Below are 24,181 nucleotides of genomic sequence, written 5' to 3' on the forward strand. Positions count from 1 at the left end.
TTGCTCCAATTCTGTTCGCTTTAACCAAAAAGGAATTCTTTGTGATGGCTGTTGTAAATGGCACCATATCAAGTGTATCAACTTGGATATTAGAACATATATTGATTTGGGATCCTCAGATGAAACTTGGTACTGTTCCGATTGTACTTTTCCATTTAATTTCACCGATTCGTTCTTCGAGGAATCTACTATGGAAGATACCAATGGCAGTCTACAGTCATCACTTTCAGGTTCTACTGACGGTGTGCGAAATATTTTTCCCAAAGCTTTATTCTTAAATGCCAGAAGTATACGGAACAAAGTTTTTGACCTACAAGCATTGCTATTTATGGATTCGTTTGATGTTGTTGTCATAGTTGAGACATGGCTGGATAGTAACTATCAGGACTTTGAACTTAAGCTTGAAGGCTATAATATTTTTCGGAAGGACAGATGTAATAGGCGGGGTGGTGGAGTGCTTATAGCTATCAAGAATCATATTTCTTGTATTCGCAGGACTGACCTGGAGGTTAATTTAGAGATGATAGCTCTTGAAATTCGTCCAAATCCTACTATTTGTGTACTCCTTTCTGCATTTTATAGACCACCGGACGCAGATGAGTTATTTTTGTCACAATTCAGAGAGTTTTTGGATAAATATTCAGGAACTGGTCTTTCAAATCTTGTTGTAACTGGGGACTTTAATTTTCCACACATTGACTGGAATCTTGGATGCCCTATAAAGTCAGACCCTGGAATTAAGGATTTTTGTAGTATTTTGGATGATTTCTATTTGGTACAAAAGAACCTACATGCAACTCGAGATCTAAGAAATCCTGGACCTTCTGGCAATATTTTGGATCTGGTCCTAACCAATAATGACATCTTGGTTGAAGATGTAGCGGTGCATCCGCATGCATTTGACTCAGACCATCATCCCCTTACCTTCAAGTTTCGTACTGAGATGAGAAGGCCTAATAACATTCAGCGTAAGGTATATTGTTACAAAAAGGCTGATTTTAAAGGTTTGCAGGAGACCTTACAATCTATTCCCTGGAATCTAGTTACATGCGATAACTGTATCGATACAGGTCTGTTAAAGTTTCAGGATCTTCTGTTTTCTGCTGTCAGTCAACATATACCCCGGATAACACTCAAGCGTCGCTCTAGGCCTCCTTGGATTTGCAATGATATAATGAAACTAATTAGGAAGAAGAGGAAATTATGGAAGCAAGTTAAATCTAATGGTTCACCGGACATATTCTTAAAATTCAAGGAGCTGAGAAAGAAAACAAAGAGACTTATTAATACAAGTTACTACAATTATCTTCAATCTCTGTCTGGAAAATTTCAGGACAACCCTAAACATTTCTGGAAATTTTACTCCGTTAAATCTAAAACTAAGAGAATTCCAGATACTGTAATTTATGATAATGTTTGTTCTACAGATGCGTCTTCCAAGGCGGAACTTTTTAATAAGTTCTTCCACTCAATTTATTCAAAGGATTCAGCTGATGTTAGCTGTCCGACTACAGATGTTGTGAATCCAAATTTGTTACTGAACGTTACAACTACACCATTTGAAGTGCAGGGAATTCTAAGTAGGCTCGACATCAATAAATCACCCGGTGTGGATAATATACCATCAAGAATTCTACAAATCTGTGCGAAGGAATTGTCGGTTCCCTTGTCGCACTTGTTTAACTTATCCCTAAGCTCAGGAGTCATGCCCACCTTGTGGAAATCCGCTAACATCACTCCTATACATAAGAACAATGATAAGGAATTCGTGGAAAATTACAGATCAATTTCCCTGTTACCTATTCCAGCTAAATGTTTAGAGCGTCTTGTGCATACTGCTGTTTACGCGCATATTTCGCCTTATTTATCTGAGTGGCAGCATGGATTTGTGAAGGGGAAATCTTGTGGGTCACAATTGGTTCTCACTCATTATCAGTGGGTCACAGCTTTGGATGAGGGACGACAGGTGGATGTTGCTTTCCTGGACTTCTCCAAGGCTTTCGACAGAGTGAATCATTCAATTTTACTGCGGAAGCTCTGTAATTTCGGAATTTCTGGCTCCCTACTACAGTGGTGTGAGAGTTACTTGAGTAATCGTTGGCAAAGAACTGTGTTGGATGGCGTCTCCTCCACTTGGTTAGAAGTTCCGTCCGGTGTCCCACAGGGCTCCATTCTGGGGCCGCTATTTTTTGTAGTTTTTGTGAATGACTTGCCCGATGTTGTTCTCCCTGGAAATACCATTGCGCTTTTTGCTGATGATTGTAAAACTTCAAGAGTCATTGATGATGTTAGTGATCAATTCTGTTTTCAACGGGACCTGGATAATCTTCATCATTGGAGTATTCGCAATGCCATGGCTTTTAATGTCAAAAAGTGCAAAGTTATGAGATTAACAAAGAAAAGGCAACCTTTAGTCTCTAATTATTCCTTGGACAATTCTCTCTTGGAAGAAGTTAGAGAATTCAAAGACTTGGGAGTTACAACTACTGACAATTTTATCTGGAACTCGCACATTGATATTATTGTGTCGAAAGCAAACAAAATGTTAGGGCTAATTAAAAGGACTTGTAGAGGTCTGGATGATACTACGACTCTGAGAACTCTTTACTGCGCGTTAGTTCGATCGAATGTTGAATACTGCTCTGCTGTATGGTCACCCTACACCAAAAGGAACATAGAAAAAGTTGAAAAAGTACAAAGAAGAGCAACCAAGTTCATTTTAAAGACTGAGGACAATTATGAGACTCGTTTAAAGAAGCTAAATTTGATGTCACTAGAAAATAGGAGATTTCTAGCTGATGTTACTTTTTTATATAAAGCTCTCAATGGAATAAGTAACATCAATATCGATTCATACGTAGATTTTTATTCTAATGCGGATCATTATTCATTTAGGAAATACGATGATTTATCTCTTAAGAAGAAATATGCAAGAACAAATCCACTTAAATATAGTTTTTTTCACAGGATAGTTGACTCCTGGAATCTTTTGCCCTACGATACTCGTAAGGCAGCAAGTGTTGATGTTTTCAAGCGGGGAGTCAAGAAATGTTTACTGGATCGTGCATTAAATTAGTTATTATTGTTGAACTATTGATTTTATTTTGATTTTATACTTTACTTTGTAACTTATTTTAGTAGATATTCATTGGTGATCTGTTCGTTATGGGGTCCTGGACTCCTTTACAGATTATCCGTATGGCTATTTATATTAGTTTTGTTGTTATGTATTACTATTAATGCCATTAAATTGTAATAAATAAATAAATAAATAAAAAGAAGGCGAGAAACCAACACGCTATTTCTTCCGTCTGGAGAAAAAACGAGCTGACATGAATAGTTTTGAATCTTTTTTTGACGAGAACGGTGTTCTCAGAAATTCTCAAAATGATCTTGAAAGAATTTTAACCAATTTCTACAAGAATTTATTCACCAAAGATCCTCTTGATATGCGAATTCAAACTGAAATAATTGACGACCTCGAATTTTCACTGACTGATTATGAGCGCAATCTATGTGAAGGCCCTTTTTCTAATAAAGAATTACTTACTGCATTGGAAGGCCTTCAGACCGGCAAGTCACCCGGTTCTGATGGTCTCCCAACAGAATTTTACTCGTGTTTTTGGAACGATTTGAGCGAATCTCTCCTTTCTGTTTTGAACGAGGCCTTTCTTGCTGGCTCCCTCGCGGATAGCCAGTACGAGGGCCTCCTACGACTCATCCACAAAAAAGATGATCGACGCCTCGCAAAAAATTGGCGCCCAATTTCCTTGTTAAACACGGACTACAAGTTAGCATCTAAAATCATCACTGAACGATTGAAAAAAGTCATGAACTCCATCGTGCATTCAGACCAAACGTGCGGCGTGGTCGGCCGCACTATCTTCTCAAATTTGGCCTTACTTCGTGATGCCCTTGACATGATTGACAAAACTAATGAACCAGGTATTCTCATTTCCTTAGATCAAGAAAAAGCTTTTGACCGAGTTGACCACGAATTCATGATGAGAGTATTGCGTAAATTTGGTTTCGGCCCCTCCTTTTGTGGGTGGGTCGAACTATTTTATTCTAAAGCCTTCTCTAGAATCATTGTTAATGGCTCCCTGTCCCCCCCTGTCCACTTAAGAAGAGGGGTGAGACAGGGATGCCCATTATCTCCTCTCCTTTATGTGCTAGTTTCAGAAGTATTATCAACGCAAATCCGTAATTGTAAAGATATTGAAGGTTTCCTGCTCCCCGGAGCAGGGGGCCTTCAATATAAGATATCCCAGTACGCTGACGATGCTACTTGCATCTTAAAATCCGAAAGATCTCTTTCTTCACTTCTCCGAGTCGTATCAAAATTTGAACAAGGATCTGGCGCTAAACTGAACACGTCCAAATCTGAAGCAATGTGGTTAGGAAAATGGCGAACTAGAATTGAATCTCCCTATGGCCTCAAATGGGTCACTAAAATGAGAGTGCTTGGTGTTTACTTCTCAAACGGCCTCGTCAATGTCGACGACGACAATTGGCGGGCCAAATTAGACAAACTAAGTTCGGTTCTAAATCTTTGGAAACAAAGAGACCTGTCTTTTATCGGTAGAACCTTAATTGTAAACACTTTAGGCGCAAGCCGTTTATGGCACGTTGCTAAAGTCATCCCCCCACCCCGTTGGGTGCACGATAGCTTTAAGTCGATCACTTGGCCTTTTATCTGGAAAGGAAAAATGGAAAATGTAAGTCGCGATCGCTGTTGTGCGCCCCCATCCTCTGGGGGCCTCAACGTCGTTAATTTTAAAGCTAAGTGCGCTAGCCTGCGTCTTTCTGTTTTTTCCAGTTTAAGAGATGACTTTGGCACATCCAAATGGCATTACCTAGCTCGATATTTTTTAGGACATAAGCTAACTATTCTAGATCCCCGTTTTTCTTTTCCCACAAATTCTGGCCCGTCTTCCTTCTTTCCTTCCAATTACTACCGGCTTTGTTTAGATAATTTCCGTACCTTGCATCAGAAAACTGGTGCCTTACCTGATTTACTCACCAGTAAGAATTTATATCTTTTGTTGCTTGACCCCGTCTGCGTTGCACCCCGGTGCTCCGGTTTTTGGGCGTCTGCTATGGACCGCCCCATCAATCGTTGGGCCTGGGTGTGGCGCAAGTCTCGCCTAAAGCTAATTGAGAACAAGAAGAACGATCTAATTTGGCTATTGATCCATAGAATGATCCGCGTAAGATATCTCCTAAAGTCTTGGGGATACATCAATAATGACAAATGCGCGATCTGCGGTAAAACAGAAACTATTGAACACTGTTTCTTGGGATGTCCCAGAGTTGTGAAAGTCTGGGACTATTTCTCTCCCCTTTTTCGTGTTCTACTCGACTCCCCCTTCTCTATCTCCCCTACCTCTATCTATTACCCCTTTTCCCTAGACCAATCTACCACCAGTATGTCCTTATCTAACTTTCTCAAGGCAACCATCATATATTGGTGTTGGCTTGCCAGAAATAAAGCTACCTTCGAAGGTTCTCTTTTGAGCTCCAACGCGATTATCGACTTAATTAAAAAAGATGTCCAACTCAGAATTCTTAGCAGCGACACTGATACCTTAAGGAATTTTTGGTCTTTTAAAAACGCATTTTGTTCGGCCGATGCTGGTAAACCTGTCTTCTTTCCCTCTCTTGCTCCCCCCTGAACCTTTGTATATAATAAAACTTGTTAAACCTCGCCCATGAGGGGTCCTTACTCCGGGCTACAGGCCCGCGCGCTGTTTGCGCCCCACATGGTCGGGACAAAACTCTTTGTAAATAGTAAATAGAACTTTATAAATAGAAAACTTGTAAATAGAACTTTGTTAGCTCTTACAGGTGGGCGCTTACTCCGGGCTATTATAGCCCGTGCGCTGTTCGTGCCGCCTGTAAGAGAAAATGTCACTAGTTAATGGAGACCTGTAAATACTTAAGTAACTCATAATTTAATTCGAATACTTTAATCAATTAGAATTGTAAATAGATATCATTGACGAAATAAAACCGCCTGGTCTCCAGGCTTTTATATTTAAAAAAAAAAAAAAAAAAAAGTACTGTCTGCAGTTAGTTATATATATATATATATATCTTTGGCATACAAAGCTTTGCTTTCATGTCCAAATTGAGCACTCTATCTAGGATGAGTCATTGCCGTTGCAATTGCGCATGCTCGCTGGTTTACTCTAGTTTGAGCACTCTGGCATGGCTTAGACGATACCACAAAGGTTGGGTCGTTTGGGGTGACCGTCTCGGTTCTCCCCCATCCTAGCATTAGCACTGCACTGATGAGGCCCAGAAGGCCGAAACAGTACTGTCTGCAGTTAGTTATATATATATATATATATATGGAAGTCTGTAAGTCGATTTTCGCGTGGAACAGTGCTCAATACGTTGAAGCAGAGCAGAATAAATATTACGAGAGGAAAAAAGGACGTGACTACATTTCCCGACAAGCCTGTTTCGTGAATCGATTCACGAAACAGGCTTGTCGGGAAATGTAGTCACGTCCTTTTTTCCTCTCGTAATATATATATATATATATATATATATATATAGTAAGTGTAAAACGATGAAACATGTTTCATCGTTTTACACTTACTTAACATTTTCATTGAAGCACTGTATCCTCCGCGGATCCTTCTACTGGGAGCTCATCATTTGGTTTACCGTTTTATTCTGTTTATATATATATATATATTGTGGGAGGAAAAAGACAAGTAAACTACAAGTTCATCCCTACAAGCCTGTTTCGTGGTCGCCCACTCATCAGGGGATTTAATGAGAGTGTAGTTTACTTGTCTTTTTCCTCCCACAATATATACTTCGCTCTACTTCTATGTATTGAGCACTGTTCTACGAAAATCAAGTGACACTTCATATATATATATATATATATATATATATAACTAACTGCAGACAGTACTGTTTCGGCCTTCTGGGCCTCATCAGTGCAGTGCTTATGCTAGGATGGGGGAGAACCGAGACGGTCACCCCAAATATATATCGCAAGTCGTTAATGGAACTCCCAGCCCAACAAAGGTGCACCGCGCCAGGAGGATCAATAAAGATTCGCAGTCCAAACATCACAGCCAACACGAACGTAGAAATTTTAAAAAATTGCGAGGATGGACAACTTCTGACGTAAAAATTATAAACTTTTTAATAAAAAACGTTTCGGTCAGAGACCTTTCTTCAGTTATTTACAACTTTTGAAATGAAAAAAGAGCATTAAATAGGATCGAAGTGCTAATGATTACGTAATTACAGATAACGACTAAAGAAATGGTGCTAATAAAAAGATAACAAAAAACCTAATAACAAAGAAAGCAGTGGACAAAATAAAAGAAACAAACCCTAAAAACTAAGAGATAAGAATACTAAATATGTTGATATGAGTGGCGTAACCAATTGCAAAGAAGCAATGCGGCGAGCATTAAAAAAGAGAAAGCCCACTTTTTACTACAACTGTAAATCGTAACAAAATCCCAAAACAAGGCCTTTGGAGCCCGAAAGGGTAAATTAGCAACAAAATGCCTGGAGGGGCCCTTAAATGATACAAATCATAATAAGATCCCTTGGCAGGACCTCTGAGTCCAATCCACACCTAAAGGGGCGACGAAATCCAAGAAAAGGGCCTTTTATATATATATATATATAACTAACTGCAGACAGTACTGTTTCGGCCTTCTGGGCCTCATCAGTGCAGTTTTTTTTGTTTTTCAGGCGCCCCCGGCCACGGACCCTATAGTGCAATGGTCAGTGCTGCAACGGCCGGACGACATATACTTAACGGAACCGGAGTGCAATGGTTCCGCCGAGTAACGCCTGAAGGAGGGTACACCAGTACGCCAAAATCGCCCAGGAATCGAACCTGGCCCCCCGGAAGCGCTCCCCGCCTAACGGGGCACCTGAACAGTCGGGGTGTGCAAGGACTGCTGTTGGGTAACGAGTCCCATAATGCAGAGAACTACATTCTATGAGACCCTAACCCGCGTCAGGTAAGCAGTTTTTTTTTTTTTTTTTGTTTTTCAGGCGCCCCCGGCCACGGACCCATTAGTGCAATGGTCAGTGCTGCAACGGCCGGACGACATATATACTTAACGGAACCGGAGTGCAATGGTTCCGCCGAGTAACGCCTGAAGGAGGGTACACCAGTACGCCAAAATCGCCCAGGAATCGAACCTGGCCCCCCGGAAGCGCTCCCCGCCTAACGGGGCACCTGAACAGTCGGGGTGTGCAAGGTCTGCTGTTGGGTAACGAGTCCCATTATGCAGAGAACTACATGCTATGAGACCCTAACCCGCGTCAGGTAAGCAGTGCTAATGCTAGGATGGGGGAGAACCGAGACGGTCACCCCAAACGACCCAACCTTTGTGGTATCGTCTAAGCCATGCCAGAGTGCTCAAACTAGAGTAAACCAGCGAGCATGCGCAATTGCTACGGCAATGACTCATCCTAGATAGAGTGCTCAATTTGGACATGAAAGCAAAGCTTTGTATGCCAAAGAGCTATATCTATATATATATATATATATATATATATATATATATATATATATACATATATATATATATGTACCTATACATAAATTAAATAAAAGTAAAAATGTCCAGATGACAAGATAAATAAATGATAATTCATAATTGGAATTTACTTTACTTATTTCACGTACTTTCCTAAGTTCAACTTAAAATCAGATAATGACTTGCAATTTACTAAGTCAGCTGGCAGTGAGTTCCACTCTGTTATTGATCTAGGAAAGAAAGAAAACTTAAAGACGTCCTTACATACTTTTGGCATTCTATATTTAAAAGCGTGGCTGTTACGTGTTCTTTTTTCTCTGTTTGGTATTAAGTGATCTTCAGTGTTAATGTGTACTAGGTTATGACTAAGTTTGTACATTAGAGTCAATCTGTTTTTCTTTCTTCTTGTTTCCAATGTGTCCCATTTCAGATCAGATAACATGTCTGTCACACTCGCTGATTTGTTGAAGTTTTGAAGACAAAAACGAGCAGCTTTTCTTTAAACTTTCTCCAAGGCTGAAATATCTTTTTTTTGTAATGTGGGTCTCACAAAGCACTTGCATACTCCAGTTTGGGTCGACAATGCTGGTATAGGCCGTTTCACGTACTTTTCTGGGGCAGTTCCAGAGATTTCTTTTGACATTATGTACCACTGAGGAAGGACTTGAATAAATGCAACAGCTGATAGTTTGTCAAGAAAATTACATGTAACCCCCCAACCCCCAAAATGTTCGTATTTTGACGCGTACAATATAAGATATAATCTAAAACCAAGGTCAGTGGTGTTATAAAAGGCACTCATTCTCAGTTGTCTTTGAGAGCGCGAGCGAAAATGTGCCACGTGATACTCCATCATGACAAAAGGTGCGTGGGGGTTCAAAAAAGATGCTATTGAGTTGCATAACCATCCTTATTACGTCCATTTTGAAATCAATGGTAATTCTTTTGATCTGATTGGCTGTCATTAGTGCGATTTATTTACGCATTTCACCATTTTTACACTAAATCGAATTTTTTTCTTAGCCAATGAGGAAGCTTTACTGAAGTACAACAACCAATTGCTTGCTTCATGAAATAAGTCAAATTGCAAGAAAATGAAAAATAGACTTTCATTCTACAAACCAGGATCAACAGAACATTTGTACAGAATAAAAAATCTTGTGTCTATGCAACTGTTTTTTGCGATTTCAAAATGAATTTTTTATTTAAATCATGCCTCTGATCTCAAATCAAACTGCATTCCAATCAGTTCAATTACCACTATTAACTAGTAAAGTTCTTTCGTGATAATGACTTACATGTTAAGAAACATTTATTAATTAGTCAGGGAGGGTGTGTTTGGGGAATTGCATTGTTCTTAGGGGGGATTGAGGGAATCAGTCATTGCCGACAGAATAAATTAAAAGGGGGACCGAAGAAAAACTGTCGATGAAGGGTGGGAGGAGCCATAAGAATATTAGAGAGCCTTAGTGGGGATACATAAATTTTATCGTGACACAACCAAAACCTCTATCACCCCACAGTGGGCCCTTACAGATTGTGCTTGCGTACCTTTTGGCGTAATTTAGAAAAACGAACATAGTTTTTTTCTTTTTGAGTTATTATTAAAAAAATAAAACAAAACAAACAAAAAAAAAAACTCTATGTCAGCTTTAAGAGTGTTATCTTGCCTGCACCAATCAGATAACCACATTTGGGTATGTATCACGCACCAATCACCGCCTCCCGGTTAGCTCAATGGATAGAGCGCTGGACAGTTGTGCGGGAGGTCGAGGGTTCGAGCCCCGGCCGGACCAACACTCAAGGTCTTAAAATAATTGAGAAGAATATGCTTCCTTTCTATAACATCAAGAGATGGTTAGATATTCTAGTCTTCTCGGATAGGGACGAATAAATGGAGGTCCCGTCTCCTAGAGGGTTAGGGGTAGGAGACGTTAATTTCCCACGCACGAGATTACTGTGTGATGGATGTCCTCCCCTGGGGTGGGATGGGCGGGTTAGGATTGGTTCTAAAGCGCTGTTGATCTGTCATTGTCAATAGCGCTCTATAAGTGATAAATTGTTGTAAATTGCAATCAGATTGTCGCATTCGGGTATGAATCTGACACCAATCAGATCACAGCATTGGGGTATGCCAGTACCTATCCGAGTGTCGTCCCTCATACTAATCACGTCAGGAAATAAAGGTACCACGATTACGTTGCGATGGAATCAACCCAACATTGACACACACGAAGAGATATCATTGAGGCTTTGTATTTTGGGAGGGCTAGTTTTGCTGACTCAGGTAAAACTCGTGCAAAGCATTTGTTTGCTTTTGCCCTATGACAGCTCTTTTCGCAAAGGTTGAAAAGACCACCAAGTTACATCTACTTTCTGTGTCGACTGCCATGTTAAATATCCGTTTCTTTGCTTCAAAAATGTTTCCATGAGTTAAGGATTGTGTTTAAACGGTACTTCCCCGCTACAATTACGTTTTTTGTTTTACTCGTCACTATGGACTAGTTAGTCTTTCTCAGATGAAAAGCCATTTTCCAGTAAACAACGTAAATTTTAAGACATAATCCTACCTCACTGAAAAAAATTTCACAACATACTGCTACTGTCGGTCAATTTTCCATCACGTGTCAATTCCTTGTAAACAACCTGCATTTTATTACGTATTTCGCACGCTCCGGGTAAAGTCCATGCCTCTGTTGTTCAAAGGATGGATAAATTTATCCACCGGATAAGCTTATCCGGTGGATAAAAAGGCTATCCACTGGATAGTTATCCAGCGGATAAAAAGTTGTTGCAGAAAGCACGGATAGCGAGAAGTATAACTATCAGATAGATTACTCGCTATCAAGGCAGTTGCCATGGTTACAGTACAGGCGTTGTGTGATCTGTTCGCTCGCGCGTGCTAGTGGCTTAGCACTCATCTCCATATTTCAGAATGACGTGACGTCATTCCCAATCTTCGTAACCTTCTTCGAAAGCGTCAATTTTCCATCACGTGTCAATTCCTTGTAAACAACCTGCATTTTATCACGTATTTCGCACGCTCCGGGTAAAGTCCAGGAAAATATTGTGGTCGTCAAAGATTTCCATGAATAATGAAATAAATAATGCATTAATCTTATAACCATGCAAACATTTCCCATAAAGCCATTAGGTCTCATTGTTGATGAACCATACCATTTACAGTGCATATGAACATTTTTGCAATCAAATGTATGTTTGAGCTTGAGCACCCCGTGTAGAACTTAAAAAAAAAGTGTTAGCAATGTGCTCCCTAACAGCATTACCAGTTTCACGGCCATGATACTGACTGTGAAGGTCAGGAGCACACCCTTCATCATCCACTTCACAGTCTTCTGGATCTGGCTCCCTTAAACTCATAGCAAGGTTGTGTAAAATACAACAAGCTACAATTATTGAGCACACCCTGTGAGGAGCCATCCTTACTTCGGAGTGTAGCACATGAAATCTCCTTTTTAACACCCCAAAAGTTCGCTCGATGGTACATCGCGTTATTTTGTGAGCTCTGTTGAAACGTTCCTCCTGGGGTGTTTTGGGGTTGAGATAGGGAGTCATGGGGAATGGGAACATGCATATCCACCATCTCCAAGTAGTACACCATCTGCCAGACCAGTCCCTTCCAGGTCACGCCCTATAGCTGACGTTCGAAAAATGTAGCTATCAAGTGTAGAGCCAGGCCATCTAGTCACAACATTTGTAAACATTCCGACAAAGTTCAATTACATTCAATGCAACACAATGGTTTTTATGTCCAACACAACATTCCCAAAAAAAAAATTAGCTATTTATAGTGCAAGTGTACGTTTTCCTAGTCTTAAACTGTATTCCCATAAAAGTTTCGTAATGTGAACATACACACAGACCCTAAATTTGGAGCTGTAATCGTAAGGTTTTTTTAAATTCATTTTGTCAAAACGAAGTGTTCGAAACTGGATTGCCGCTTGCATTTAAACCACAGTTTATAACCAACCTCAATTAACTACAACCTATCCCTTTTCCAGAAATGGTAGATTCCAAGAGATTTCTTGACATGTTTCTTTGAGTAACAGCAAATTACATGTTATTAAACAATGCTACTTAGCTAGAGAATGCTCTATAATGTTATTTTTCAGCACTCAATTCAACACAGTCACTGAAACTTTTCCATGTTGGAAAACACATCGAGTGATCACCGATGAATATTTTCCATGGGGTCGTTTCACCATTCGAAGGCTCAGCACTTGTTAGCAAACAAGATCGATTACAGTTGAGAGTTCCAGAATGGAAAGGGAGATCTCACGGTTCGAAAACTCAATTACTTCAATCAATTCGTTCAGTTCGTTTAGTCGTAAATTGTGTAAATGCGTGAATCTTGGGATCACACGATTGATCCCATGCGTTACTCAAGCCAATCACTCGCACATTCCTCCTTACGTGACAGAAAAGCGTTACAGTTTGAAAGCGAAATTCTTCGGCTTTCATGCTCATATTTTGGACAAAATAATAACTGAAATACACATGTGATAGTAAGCATAGCAAAGTTTGAGTTAAACGGAATGTTACCCTTTGCTATACAAATAATGAGAGCAACACAAACTTGCTTACCCCAATGGTCGCAGATTGCCTGGACATTGATTGAGTAAAATCCTTTCCGGTTCACGAAGTCCGGCTCGTTTTCGTGAGGGGCCTTTATTCTGACATGAGTACCGTCGATGCACCCGATAGCACAGGGAAAACCACCTACTCTCAACAAACCTTGCTTTATTTCGTCTCGTTCCGCACGAGTGCACAGGAATTTTATGAAGTCGCCTAACTTTACAGTCAAGGCTTTTGTCACCCGGCGAACTACCCGGCTGTCGACTTGTCAAATCCCTGAAAAGTGTCACCTTCTACTTGAAGAAACGAACCCGAAGCTAAGAGTCTGAGGGTGATAAGGACTCGCATTATAGCAGGAACAACACGGTTGCGATTTGTTTGGGGAGCGATATCGTCTGCAACAAGGCCAACGATGTACTGTATCGCCTCTCTTCCAAAACGATACCTGGATCTCAATTCAGCGTCTGCATATGTTTCTAACGGATCGAGTTGGCGGCGATAAATTCTCCTTTTTCTTTGATGTTGATTTTCGGGAAGGTGACTGCGAAGAAGAATTTATTTGTGTTTATCCGTTGGATGAAATTTATACTACCTACCTAACCATGGATAAATTTATCCGCTGGATAGCGAGTGGATAGCGCTATCCATGCTTTTAACAACCGATATGAGGTCATGGATAAAATTTATCCGCTGGATAGCGATTTATCCAGCGGATAAGAAGTTATCCATCCTTTCAACAACCGGGGCCAGATAGACAACAACGAAATAAGGAGCCTGAGTTGTTACGCCCACGTGAAGAACTGAGAGCGAAAAATGTATTAGGTTAGAGGCTATTGGAGATAAGTAGAGTTTCCGCAGTTTGCCTCTCACTGCAGAATTATGTGGAAGATTTGTGATGAAAGTAGCTGTTATTGAATGATTTTGATTTTTTCTCTGACTAAGGAACTGCAGTAAGCATAGTCTTAGCCTGCGAGAAGGCCGTTGTTAGGTCTCAACTGTGAAGGAGATTACAGGAAGCGAGGCGCCAGCCTCAGCTTATTATTGTTGGCAATTATTCAGACACCGGTGGCAGTAGACCATTCGTGTGTCTGAACTTTATTTCCACTGATATCTTTTGAAAGCAGATGCTCTTTTTCTTTTACAAGAAGGCAAGCATCAGTTACTAAGTGTCTTCAACATGCGTAACATGCGTATGTTTATATTGGTAGAACTGCTTGCATAATCAGCATATGTTTAGCTTTTTGAAGGGAAAATTACTAGAATAATGACTTGTTTGATCTCTAAGATTGATTATTTTCAATTTCGGTTCATAGTTCAGTGTCTTGGATTTTGCAATTTCTTACTAGATACTCAGCACTGAGTCGTTCGTCGTCAGGAGGACTGGGCACACTGAAACTAATTAAAGATTGCGTCGGTTCCAGTTCCCGGCAGTCAACAAAATTCTCAGAAGATCGAACGTTTAGAAACTGAGTCACTGTCTCTAGTCTGGAATTAAATGGAGTAGATAATGACTTTTTATCGGAGTAAGTGTGTAACTCAAAATAATGAAGACTTCATGCTTTATCAACACAAAGATGTCATTTAGACTCGTTTTTTGCTTCTGTTTTGAAAAGCATACTTTTAAAAAGAAAAAGTAGCCAAATTTTCAAAAACGAGCATAATTTTAAGCCCAATTTGGAAAAAAAAAATCGAGCAATGCTGGCAGTAGAATATGCTACTTTTACTAGCACAATATATAATGGCCAGCCCCCTGGCGCAGTGACAAATAAGAACCGGTCCCTTCTAGTAAGTGCCACATCTGTGCGCTTCTAACTTCATAAAGTGATCAAAAGCGTTTGCCACATTCGAAAAAAGTGTCGCAGTAACCAATTTGTTTATTTTTTCTCTTTCTTTCTAAGTATGACTTACGGCCTTCACATTCCCAAAGAATAAAGTCTGCGCAGTAGTTGACCGCAACTCGAAGCTTTTAAAATTTGCATAATCCTTTGTCGTAATGACGCAGCAATTTCTTATCTTAACATCGAGGAAAACAATTGTTAAACCGATCGAGGAGAGTTGGAAAAAAAAAGTAAAAGATCCTTCTAGCCGATTTAATCGAACACTTCATTTCGTTTGATATCTGGAAATCTTATTTTGATACGTTAGAGATGTACAACGTTGCATTAATGACCGTGATGGCAATTTACATGGCACTTAGCATCTCACTGGGACGGGGAATCCCCTACGCGACTACGTCATGTAGTCAATGCGTTATAGTGATTCTACATTTTTTTCTTTCCTCGATGATCTTAACACTTACTACAAATACAGTTGGCTATTTCAGTATAAGTGTCTGCCACATGAAGCTGCAAGGGACCGTGTTAGTTCGAAACGAGCCGAAAAGCGAGCCTACGATAGTAGTTTTACTTTACCTCTTCCTGACCTCCTTGGAACGGGGAATCCCCTATTTCTTATGAGAGTACTTTAATGAACTTTCTCGACTTCTGTAGAATAATAATTGTTTCTGCCACTAAGACCGTTCATAGGGCTAAAGAAAGGCTTTATAATTATAACAGCTTCCTATCCACGGAAATTTGTGTTTTCTGACCGAAAAAAATCCATACTTTTCAGCATCGAGAGTGGAAGAGCACAAACGGTAGGCAAGCAGAAACTGATGATTCGCACTTATTTTACACTTGCTCGATCAGCAGTTTTTTTTTACCGTATTCTGGTATACTTTCGGCAAGATCAAGTTAAGCGTGAATGTTCATTTTATCTCTTACCACAGGTTAACAAAAGATGCAAACTCAATAATGGTAACACGCACGGTATGAAAGGCGCTATTAAGGTGAATAGTTGAAGATACCTGTGCGTAAGCTTTCATTCGTGAATACATGTCCACTGACCGAAAACGTTTTCCACGACAACCATTGACGAAACTGATTTGATTCGAATTGTTTCTCAATGGGAATGGAAATGGAACATTTAGAAAATACACAGCCTTTTTATCTAAGAGGTTATTCGGTTGTTCGGTTATTCGGTTATTCGGTTCTGACATAAGTAATTAAATTTACGTATTTCACCTTCTCACTTCTGATGCGCCGTATTTGTCAGGCAAACCCTTATGCCCAAGCTAAAATCTAAGTAACTTGACATGCATCCCGATTTGACATAGAATCCGTCTACACTACTGTCAAGAGCTATGTGGTGAAAAACTGACCAAGAAATAGCCCCTGCAATGAGTCTTCACATAAGACGTATGTTTTGTGGTGATGGGGGCCTTCGGGGCACAAACATTCCCTAACGAAGATTTTTAGCGACCTTGTGCGCTATTACTGAATTTTGCCGGTGTTTGACAAACGCACTCAAACTTGGTTAAAGCGCCCTTTTTTCGGCCGCTTCGATAGATTTCCACCGACCGGTATAAACGAAGAAAACAAACAAACAAACAAAACTGGGGAAGGTCTTAAATGATCCGTATATTTTCACAACGATGTAGTCAATGACATGATACATTTCAAAAACGGCAGAGAGCTGATATTTTTCTCTCTCGGCTCCTGTCTTAGCTGATCCTGTTGTTAGCAGTGTGGTCACAGTTAGCGTCAGGAAAGCCGGCAAGATGTTCCCAGTTGCGAAATTTCTTACGATACTTTCCCGATACTCCAGAGGCTCAAACGGAGTGCATAGCATGTCCCAAGTCCCCAGAAGGACTGGGACTCACACCGCTATGCGGTACAAAAATTTCAAATTACACCACCATTAAATGTGAACCTTGCATAGAGAATGAGACTTTCTCTGACAAACATGATAGCATTGAGAGTTGCAGATCGTGTCATGACTGTGGATTAAAGAACATTATTCAGCAGTGCACCCCTGATCAAAACCGCAAATGTGGCAACAAATGCCCTGAAAGACATTTTCTGGACCACAATGGTTTTTGCCAGGAATGCTATTTTTGCTGTCCCACCGTTCATGAATCTGCCAGACTGAAAAACTGTAAAGACATTGGAATGGGTAGGGAATGGCAGTGCCTCGAGACCCATCAGAATAGCCTCTGCAAGGAAATAAGGGAGACTGCGGATAATGCTACAAAAACAACAGCGACTTATGACGTAACCACACCCACTCCCGTTGTTGATCCCCTGTCGATGACTTTAACTTGAATTTAAGTGGTACAGCATCAACGAAAGACACTAAGAAGCCTGTACTCAAATCCGAAAAAAAACATTCGCTTCCAGCAACAACAAAGGCAGTTATATACAAGAGGTCAACACAAGAAGAAGGGGAAAAAGTGTCGGCTACATCTATAGCCTTGATTACCATTGTGGCTACAACTCTGGTTTTTGTTTTGGCAGCATTTTTCTACTACTGTTGGAAACAATCACATCCTGACGGTATTTCTATATCTATTATTGCCTAAGGATTTGTTTAACTATATTTATAGGTCCTTTGAGTAAATTGAGTCTGCTGGTCCAATAATATTCCTCTCTGATGTATTAGGTCAAAGAGTCAAGTTCATCTGGATTTTCTTTAACAAATTGAAACTTATTAAAATTTGAAGCAACATTTGATCAATTCTTATCATTTAAAAAGTTTCACTATCATGATTAAGTGAGGTTTCATACAGATATACACAGTTAAGACTAAGCAAGTAGTGATTATAAGATGACCATCCCATGTCCAAAATCATTTCTTTTTTAATCTGATCTGAAGGACCACAACCATCTCTTTCCCTGATAAATTAGCACAGTAACCTCTCTCTTCCATTTGACACTTTTTTTTTTAGCAAGGAACCATTTTAGCTGGGTACAGAATGGGTGATCACTCCCATTCTGAAATTTCCAAGTAACATTATTGCATTCATTTGTGCCTTCATCGAGGGTGTACTTTATTGATTAATAAACAATTAATACAAACTTTCAGCACCCGGTTAGCTCAATGGATAGAGCGCTGGACTGTTGTGCGGGAGGTCGAGGGTTCAAGCCACGGCCAGACCAACACTCAGAGTCTTAAAATAATTGAGAAGAATTTGCTACCTTTCTTTAACATCAAGAAATGGTTAGATATTCTAGTCTTCTCGGATAGGGACAAATAAATGGAGGTCCCGTCTCCTGCAGGGTTGGGGTAGGAGACGTTAATTTCCCACAGAAGAGATTACTGTGTGATGGATGTTCTCCCCTGGGGTGGGATGGGTGGGATATTGGGCGCACTCAATTTGGAGCCTCGCTCTGTTGTGAGACCCTCACCATACTCTGGTGAAAGTGATTAAATAAATACAATAACACAGCAATGCTATGTTGCAGTTACAAATCCAAATGAGAGTATACCCCTGAGAGACGTGAGAGGTTCTGATGATAGAGATGCAGGCTCAACAGAAACTGTAGAAGGTAGTGACTACCAATACACAATATTTGACTTGTGTATCAATATTTGTGTATCATACAATCTACCGAACAAGCCTTTTGGAGAAATGGACCAATTTAGAGACATACATTTCTTAACCACACTTCTCTTTGACTGATCTCAGAGAAGCTGAAATGTGCAAAAAGCAAAAGTTATTTCATTGGTAGGATAGAAACAAAGAATGAAATATGCTCTTGATTTTTGACCTCTTCAGTGGAAACTTAAAAATGTATGGAAAAGTAGCAATAGAAAATACTGATCCTGAAACCCCTAAACTCCCAGGATCTGATAGTTGATTCTTAATCCCTCAAGGTTCCACAGAATTTCCCTGTAGTTTAGTTCAGAGAATTTACTGTTAGATTGAGGTAACAACCTCTACCTGTTAAGTTTGTATTTTCTCATTACTGTGCTGGACTCTATTAGAAGTTACCTGTTAATCACTTCTGGGAGTCAAGGATATTTAAGTGGTTATTTTTTTTTTCTTTCTCAGATGCACTAGAGGCTGATGATCATGAGGAGTGTCTCAGTGGTAGGCTTGGACAAGACCTATAGCCAAAAACTGATTTGATTCCAACAGGTGAGGTGAACATCCCACTTTTGTTAGACAAAGTTAACTACCTTGTTTACCTCTGTAAATGCATAGATCACATGTTGAGTTTGCCATCAGATGTTGTATTTAATCTTCTCTCACAGGCACTCTCCTCCTCTTTCACTCAGCATCAAAACTGATTGACATATCATGTGAAAAGGACTCTATTTATGTGAAGAATAACAGTTTCTACCACACTGTCAAGTCATTAACAGCCCCCCCTCCCCCATTCAATGTTAGCTAAAAGTTCATTAAATAACAGTACATTGGTTTATTTTTTTTTTTTTGGAGGGGGGAAGAGGGACAAATAGGTTGACTTAACAGGGACAAAAGAGAAAAAAATTGAAGTAATGTAATGAGGGGTTAAAAAGATCAATATGTCAACAATTTTGTCACAGATTGTAGCTTAGTGTGGTGAGAAATGCACAACTATAGCCTCATGAATGGTTGGTAAAATGAAAGTGTCCCACAAGGATCTATTTCAGGACCCCTTTTATTCTTATTATATGTAAACGATTTGCCCAATACTTCTAGCTAGATTAGTATTGGGAAATGTTTGTAAGCTATAGCTTACTAACATGTTATCTATTTGCTGACAATACTAACATTTTTCTAGCAAAAACCTTAGTCACCTTGCAATTAATTGAAACAGCCCTAAATCATTAACTTAAATCTGTTGCTGAATGGATGAAATGTAATCGATTAGCACTTAGTATTTCTAAAACTAACCTTATTCTTTTTCATTCCAGTAAACTTAAACCTAATCAGCTAACTGTCATTAAGAATCAAAATTGATGATGTACTTGTTAAACAAGTTGAATCCATGTGAAGGTGTAGTCTGATGATCCGGGTGAGTGTAGTCCTGAGAAGGACTGTTGTCGGTGGTAGTGACTGACGTTTCGACAACTTGTGCGGAAGACAAGATCTACTGACAACGATCATTCACTTGACTCTGATGATGACTTCCGCACAGGTTGTCGAAACGTCAGTCACTACCACCGACAACAGTCCTTCTCAGGACTACACTCACCCAGACAATCAGACTTAACACCTTCACATGTTACCCCCGGGTTCAAACTATTTACTGCATTAAGTTGAATCCACTAAGTACCTTGGCATAACATTTGATTATCACTTAACATGGAAAGTCATATTAATGAGCTTTGTTTGAAACTATCCAAAACTGTAGGTGCCTTGTCTAAAGTGAGATACTTTGTCAACAAAGATAGTCTTGTCATGCTTTATTACTCCCTTATCTATCCATTCCTCACTTATGGCGTCCATGTCTGGGGTTTAACCTTTCCCTCATTTCTAACACGATTATTTATTATCCGAAAAAAAAACAAACAATCAGAATAATATCTTTCTCTGAACCAAAATCCCATTCTGAGCCTCTGTTTAAATCCCTCAATCTTCTTAAGTTCAATGATGTTATTGAATTACAGATTCTCTGTTTTGTTTATCAGTGGTCACATAGACTATTACCCCCTTGTTTCAATAAATATTTCAAATTTACATCTTCTGTTCATTCCTACTCAACGAGGCAATCACGTAACAGAAATCTTTATGTAGCCTCAGTTAATACTACTCAATATGGCCTACCGAGTCCCTAAAATTCACTGGCCCTCGCCTTTGGAATTCCTTACCTACAAGTATAATTAATTCAAATTCTCTTAGAATATTTTGCAAAACCCTGAAGAACTCTATACTTAATTGTTACTCTTTTTAATTATCTACTTTAGTGCATGAAGTAATAGTTGAAGTTCATTTATTTGTTTAAGCAGCTTGATTAATTGGCAGCTGTAATAGCTGATGTGGACCTGCTGTCCTAACCCATCCATCCCACCCCAGGGGAGGACATCCATCACACAGTAATCTCGTGTGTGGGAAATTTTTTATTAAAGAAAAAAAATTATTCTTTATTTTGCCCTTAGTAATTAACTATATCTTATAAAACAACAAATATATATGAAATACATATATATGAAATGCTGTCATGAAACATATATGTGCACGATCCTTCGCAGTAAAGCACTATTTAAGCAATAGTGAAAATCAGACCTGAAAAAAATTCAGGCCTACATGTACGGGATTCGAACCACTGACCTCTGCGATACTAGTGCAGCGCTCTACCAATTGAGCTAACAAGCCAACTGGGAGCAGGCCATCAAATTAATTCGACATAACCCATAGATGATAAATCAAACAACAAATATATATGAAATACATATATATGAACTGCGGTTATGAAACGTATATGTGCACGATCCTTCGCAGTAAAGCACTATTTAAGCAATAGTGAAAATCAGACCTGAAAAAAATTCAGGCCTGTACAGGCCTGAATTTTTTTTTTTCAGGTCTTTCACTATTGCTTAAATAGTGCCTTACTGCGAAGGATCGTGCACATATACATATATCTTATAATTAGGGTCATCCAGTAGATTAGCCTTTGCTATTTGGATGATCCTAACTAGCTACCTACTCGTATTGCTAAATTTTTTCTCCTTATTCCTTTGCTGTACTGTTGCTATGTAAATTTAACCTATATATCTTGTAAAACCGAGCTGAGTTAAATAAATCATCATCAAAATCATCATCAAGTAAACTCATACCCTGTAGTGTTTCAAGACTACCAAGATTAAGTTTCCTTCCCTGCAAAGATTGTATTCTTAATAATACATTCTACTAGTACTACAAAATAGGAGATTTTATGTTACAATCACACTAGCTCAATTACCAGTACTCTTATTAAGACTGTTTTCCATTGAACTCTTAGATTGTAAAGTCTCTGAAATGCCACAGCTGTGCAACCATGACAATCAAATACTGTTGCACTATGTGCAGAGGATGCTGGATCCCCTAGAGACACCAACAAAAAAAAACTGGCGTTCCGTTGGGCAAGTCTTGAAAGTTTCAGAGCAAGACTTGGACCTGATAGAAATTGACTACAAAGCAGGAAGAAGTCCAACAGTTACTCATTGCTACTCTGTGCACCTTTTCAAAAGTGCCCTCAATGGAAGACTTTGTAGAAGCTCTTGCTGCTTGTAACAGGTATGACGTGGCCAACGATATTTGCAACTGGCCGTGGGATCTACGAACTGTACAACGAGGGAAAATTATGCAGCAACCTTGTAACAGCAAATCAGTAAGCAACTAGCTAGCTAGCCTGATGCATTTTGATCTATTGGCTGCCAAGGAAAAAAAATTGTACAGAAAAATTACAGTAGTAGGGTGAGGCGCAAGTAGTCCAGTGGTCAGTGCGCTGGACTCTGGGTCAGATGGCCTGGGTTCAAGTCATAGCTGGGGCTTGACGTTGTGTCCTTAAGCAATACACTTCACTCACATTGCTTCATCTTCTCGGAAAGGACATCTCCTGCACCTATCAATTAGTTAATTTCGGCAGGGGACATTAAAGAACTCACATCACAAGATTACTGTGATGTGGTCTGGCCTGTTTACTGGGAATGGGGGGAGGAGGCATCTGTATAAAATTTCTCTTTTATTAATTGTAAACTGCTGCCGGCGGTCTGGAAAAGTCCCCCGCACAGTGTTGTAAAGCACATTAGAGCATTTACATGGAAATGCGCGATAGAAATCGATATATATTATTAATATTTAGTAAATAATCTAACCTAGTCTGTTGCAGTATGTGCAAGGGAAACATAACAAGCAGGTCATAGTAATAACCAGGGCTTATGAAACTGCAACATATAACTTTTGCACAGAGGCTTCTTGTATCCCAGTATGGTGAAAGACACAGAAAATGAAGTGATTAATTTTCATGAATGCTCGAAGTCACAGTGGATAACATTTCACCAACAAAGTAAAGTTACAAACAAACCTTTAGAATTATCATATTCTCAACTTTAGAAGACAAGTCAAAGAGTCGCACTCTAACTTGCTGATGGCAATGTTGTTTTATACAGCATTGCCCTGTATGATATCATGCTGCTTTTATTCCAATCCTTTTTAAAGAGACACGCTCAATATTGATTTTCTCCTTTTAGGATCTTTTGTATTAAAGTTTTACACTTCATAATAATAAAAACCAAAAAAAGTAACAGGAGAAGAAACAACCAAACAAAAAGGAAAGATACAAAATGCTAAACATGGCAAAAACAAAAACAAATGAACCTGCATGTAACAAAATCAAAAAGGGAAAAAAAATGTTAACAGAACATGGTACCATTGATCACCACAACACCTGGGTTATATGTTTTTAATATTTTCAGCCAGAGTATCATTGGGGTGAATATTTAACATTTGTCAGAACTATATTTGCAAGGTGGTGCTATTTAAATAACCAGCCAAAAGCCACATCACTTCAAATTTGGACTTTTCAATAGCCAACCACATAGACTTTGGTTGAGAATCTTTGATCAGACTTTGACACCCCATAGCTTTGGTGTGTCAAGTTTCATGATCAAAAGAATTATTTTTCTGTTATAAATGGTAATGCTTGTGATAAAATTAATTACTTTAGACTGAAAGTAACTCAAACAGAGATCTTTATTTTACAGGTAAATGTATCCTTTTTGATGCAACATATTTCTCACTGTCATGAGTGTAATGCATTGATCAATACAATGCTATATATTTTTAAAAACAGCAATTCTAAGAACTGTGTAATTTAGAAAATTTTTGTATCTGTGTCATTCTTTCATGGTTAGTAGATTATTAATCCGCTTGCATTGTCAAGTGGTAAATGTTGAAGCTAATGAAAAATAAATTCTGGTTCTGGAATTAGTGCCCGCTTGAACTGTATCACTAATGACCCCAGTATGCTGGAAGCTCTTGCTTTCTTGTCCTTTTGACAACAGATGTAAAAGTTGGGACTATGGAAAATCAGAACAGTTGTAATACAGACAGGACTGTACACTACTGTCAACAATACACAAGTAGTAAACCATACAAAGACTTTTTGGAACATTTCATCATTACTGCGAATTTTTCAGTATACCAGGTAAGTAGAAATCACATCCAAAGTCTAATTGGAAGACATTCATTGAAGTTACACAGCTTTTGTGTCCATGGTTTTTTAGAAGACACCTAGGAGAGAAGTTAAAGAAGATTATGAGTGGGG

The 24,181-nt window shown here is 39.2% G+C and overlaps 1 protein-coding gene and 1 pseudogene across 24 annotated transcripts in view; one reads left to right on the top strand and one right to left on the bottom strand.

Moving 5' to 3' along the window:
• Window positions 1-15,627: 15,627 nt before the first annotated feature.
• On the top strand, window positions 15,628-23,841 carry LOC148732436 (uncharacterized; annotated as a pseudogene). The gene is made up of 6 exons (XR_015999559.1): window positions 15,628-15,762; window positions 15,895-15,954; window positions 16,673-17,500; window positions 18,410-18,493; window positions 19,000-19,086; window positions 21,875-23,841. The product of XR_015999559.1 is annotated as an uncharacterized LOC148732436 (transcript).
• The window catches only part of LOC148732437 (uncharacterized), a 23,810-nt gene continuing 23,218 nt past the window's right edge, over window positions 23,590-24,181 (bottom strand). For all 23 annotated transcript variants that reach the window (XM_088755766.1, XM_088755759.1, XM_088755755.1 and 20 more), the window contains one exon: window positions 23,590-24,147. The gene's annotated coding sequence lies outside the window, so the exon portion shown is untranslated. The remainder of the gene's footprint in view (window positions 24,148-24,181) is intronic.

The sequence above is a fragment of the Stylophora pistillata genome, chromosome 4 (assembly GCF_964205215.1).
Source record: "Stylophora pistillata chromosome 4, jaStyPist1.2, whole genome shotgun sequence".
In the NCBI taxonomy this organism is placed as follows: domain Eukaryota; kingdom Metazoa; phylum Cnidaria; class Anthozoa; order Scleractinia; family Pocilloporidae; genus Stylophora; species Stylophora pistillata.